Source organism: Cynara cardunculus, assembly GCF_001531365.2.
Source record: "Cynara cardunculus var. scolymus isolate 2C chromosome LG 13, CcrdV1, whole genome shotgun sequence".
NCBI lineage: Eukaryota > Viridiplantae > Streptophyta > Magnoliopsida > Asterales > Asteraceae > Cynara > Cynara cardunculus.
The window spans coordinates 12,198,547-12,203,098 of record NC_037540.1 but is presented as its reverse complement, the minus strand read 5'-3'; positions in this window follow the sequence as shown (position 1 = coordinate 12,203,098).

Below are 4,552 nucleotides of genomic sequence, written 5' to 3'. Positions count from 1 at the left end.
ATATATAACATTTTATAAAGATAATAATTAAATATTTTGTTAGAACTTAATGTTTATCCTAATTATATTTTAGATTTTTTATATTTAAAATGATATGTTTATCTTGTATTTGATCATGTTTATCTTTAGTTAGTTACACGAATTTAGATATGAAGTTTTAATAAGTTGTACTTACGTACAATCTACTTGTAATCTTGAGTTTTAAGTTAACATGCATTAATAAATAGTACTTTATGCATAAAAAATGATTTTTAAAAGTTTTTGTCAAATGCTTTATAATATAGTATAGATTATGTTTTTAGTTTTTGTAGTTTGTGGAAATTTCTGTTTTCATCTTTATGGTTTTGAAATTACAATCTTTAATCTTATGGTTTTTAATTAATTATCTTTTTCATTCTTATGATTTAAATTTTATTGCTTATCTTTTATTTTTATGGTTTACAATTCATTTCTATTGTAGTTATTCATACTTAAAAAGTAGTGTTTTGAACTCAGGGGAGAAAATAGAAATGAATTACAAATTACTAGAAGGGTACTCGCACAATGCAGCGAGATGCATCTCGATTTTAATATTTTTTGTTTTTTTTTGTCTCAATCGATGTTATAATACGATTTTATATTGTTTTGAGAAAGCGATAATGTTTTTATTTTTAAATAAGATATAAGTATGAAATTATCATAACAAATTGAAAATAAATATTGATATTTTTACTAAACTAACTATTTAGTTTTTTTTTGTGTATTTCTTTAATTATTTAATTATTTTCTGTTTAATAATATATTTTTTATAAAAATAATAATTAAACATTTTCAATGATTATCTTAATTATATTTTAAATTTTTTATATTTAAAATGAGATGTTTATCCTCTCGATTATGTTTATCTGCAGTTAGTTATACGAATTCAAAACATAAAGCTTTAATAAGTTGTAATTACGCACAATTTATTTGTAATCTTAAATTTGAAGTAATATGCATCAATAAACAGTACTTCATGCATAAAAAATGATTTTTAAGAGATTTTGTCAAATATTTTATAGGGGGTGTTTGGGATTGCTTATTTAAAACAACTTATGCTTTTTTTTAAAGTGCTTATTAACTTATATGGTATCAAACCGAAGTTTTGTAAAAAGTGTTTGGATTAGCTTACAGTGGTACCAAACTGCAATAAGCTGATAAGTTGTTTTTTAGTGTTTGGCAAATTTTGCTTAAATCTGTAAAATGACCAAAAAGGACAGGGAGAAGATTGATGTTGTTATCTGGAGAAGGGAGAAGATTGAGATCGATGTTATCTGGAGGAAAAGAGATAGGTATAAAGGGTAATAGGGTTAAAATGGTAAACTGGTAATAAGCAGTTTTTCATAAGTCAGGACGGATTAACTTATCAAAAACTGTTTATTATCAGTTTGGCACCGGTATAAGCAGATTTATTTTTTCTTATCCAAACACTAGGTATTAGCTTATCACCGGTGCCAAACTGAAATAAGTCAATAAGCAGATACAATAAGCAATCCCAAACACCCCCATAATATAATATAAATAAGGATGAAAACCAAAATCTTAAAACCATAGGGATGAAATCTGCAATTTTTAACAAACCACAGGGATGAAAAACGTAATTTACTCTTTTATTTATAAAGGTAATTTTAATGATGCTTGTTAATTTAAAAAATATCCTATAAATAATGTTGTACTATTGGAAAGAAATGCTTAAAAATACTCTTAAATATGTTTTTTTTTACTCTTTTCCTTTTCCTATTTGTTTCTAATTTCTTTCCTACCTCTCTCTTTGCTTGTGTAAATCTTCATGAATATTGAATATTGAATATTTTTAAAAGTCTCCACAAATATTATACATATTCAATTGTATTGTTGATCTTCAAATGTATTATGGAACAATAATAATATCTAAATTTTTGGTTTTTGGTTTTCTCTGAATGGTATTTGGTATGTAAACAGTAATTGAATGGACTGGACATTTAGACAGGCTGATGACAAAACATGACAATAATACAATATATGACGGGACATGACAAGTTTTCTATCTAGTGGTTGGCATGACTATGATTGTGTTAGACAAGTTGTCCATAAATGTTATTTAATGGTAGTGGTGGAAGAGGAGGTGGTCGGTGGTGGTGGTGATGATAGTGGTGGAGGTAGAGACGGTGTTTGTGGATGACGTTGAGATGGTGGTGGGTGGTGGTGATAGTCGACGGTGGTGGTGATAGTCGACAGTGGTGGATATGGAGGTGGAAGTTGCAGTTGTGGATGAGATAGAGTTGGTGGTTGTGGAGGAGATAAAGGTGATGGTGGTCACCGCTGGTGGCGACGGCGGTAGTGAGTAGTGGTGGCCGATGGTTATTGTAGAGGCGGCGGTTGTGGAGCATGTGGAGATGGTGGATAATGGTTATGATGGGTGGTGTCGTGGTGGTAATAGTAACGACGGTGGTGGAAGTGGTAATTACGAAGGTAGGTGGCAGTGGCCACCGGGGTGGCGACAACAGTGATAGGCGATGACGACCAGTAAAACAAATATCATATTATGGTTATATCAAATGATGATGGATTGTAATTTTTTAGTTCCATCTCATCGTTGTTCACGAAATGTTCAATAAAGTTACAAACTTTGGTTCCTAAAAAGTGGTGGTGTGTGTCCATAATCACTGATCAATCTTCATATTAAGCTTCCTTCAATGGCAGATTCATGGATTTAACAATAAGAACACTATGAACACTTTATGAATATTGAGAGGAAAAGTCAATCCTCTCAATTCTGGTCAAACCTTCTATTATGTATGAATATTACAATTAGCTCTCATCTTTCTAATTACAAAGATTAAACCATATTTATATGGTCAACCTAACTAACAAAGTCAAAGTCAAACTAGTCTAAGAAAGTCAAACACGCTGACTTTACAATTATAGACTAAAACTAATCTTTCAAGACGAATACAATTAATACTGATTTCTCAGTCCTAACAGGTGGTAGGTTCACGGTTTATGGCTAATGAAAGGATTACGATTATCAGTTTGTGAAAGGGATAAGAATTTGTAACCAATTTCTCTAGGACATCGATTGATATATGCAGTGACTGATCTAAAAACTTATGAGAATGGGGCCATAGCGTATGAAAACTCGAAACTGAATAACTCACCCAAACCAAAACGGTTTCGGGTTATTCGGTTTGCAGGTTAAACGGTTCGGTTAACCATATAAGGTAAATTTCGACTCCGATTTTTTTTTTTTACCATATCGGTTAACTGAATAGCAAAATATACTAATATTTAATTTATATAATTTTCTTCTAAATGAATTGGTTTGAACATATATAAAACTAAAAAAACAAGAAATTGAGATATATTCAACCAATGTCATCATTGTAGCATGATTGCAAAAACTAACTGTAACAATATAAGAAAAAAATGACTGTCAAACAAGAGAGTGTGAGGTTCGTTAAAATGGACTAGGCCACTCGAGAACCGTTAAAACAACTAGGAGAACTAAACACGTAAGAGTGGAAAAAATCAAGATTTGCCTATAAAATTTAAAAAAAAATTACATTTGAGTGGGACCTTTATCAAGTTAAGTACGCCATTGGATATATGGGAGGATTCGCGAACGTCATCTCTTCGTAACATCCTCTGACTTTTAAATCAGATTGTAAGGTTGGTTTATTAGGAATGCTACGTCTTTTGCTAATTTTACATCCCGAAAATCCATTGAACTATCTTATTTAAAATTACTAGAAAGATACTTATGCAATGCAACGAGATATATTTCGATTTTAATGTTTTTTTATTTATTTTTTGGTTTATGTCGATGTTATAATACGACTTTATGTGGTTTTCAGCAAGCAATAATGTTTTTTTTTAATAAAATATGAATTTGAAGATATCATAAAAATAAAAAATATATAAAAGTTATTAAACTTAACGAATAATTTATTTATAGTTTAAAATTATAATTTTTTTTATAAAGATAATAACTAAGTACTATGTTAGAGATCAATAGTTATTCTGATTATATTTTAGATTTTATATTTAAAATGAGAATTTTATCATGTATTTGGTTATATTTATATATAGTTAGTTACACAAATTCAAACATGGAGGTAGAGCTGTAAACGAACCGAACGTTTAGTGAACCGTTCGGCGGGAAGTTCGTTTATGTTAGTTTATTTAATAAATGAACGGACATGAACAGATTTTTTTGTTCGTTTAGTTAAACGAACGAACATGAACAAGAGTCTCGTTCGTTGAACGTTCGTACATTTACCGTTCGTTTATATTCGTTCTTTATGTTCGTTTATATACTAAATTTAATATATAATCTTTTGTTTATTTACTTTGAATTAAAATAATATTTATTTATGTTCGTTTAGCCCATTCGTTTATGTTCATTTAGCATGTTAACGAACGAACATAAACGAACACGAACACGAACACACCTTATTTTATAAACGAACGAACACGAACACAAAGATTTTCGTTCGTTTACCGTTCGTGTTCGTTCGTTTGTTCGATTAAGTTAAACGAACGAACACGAACACAA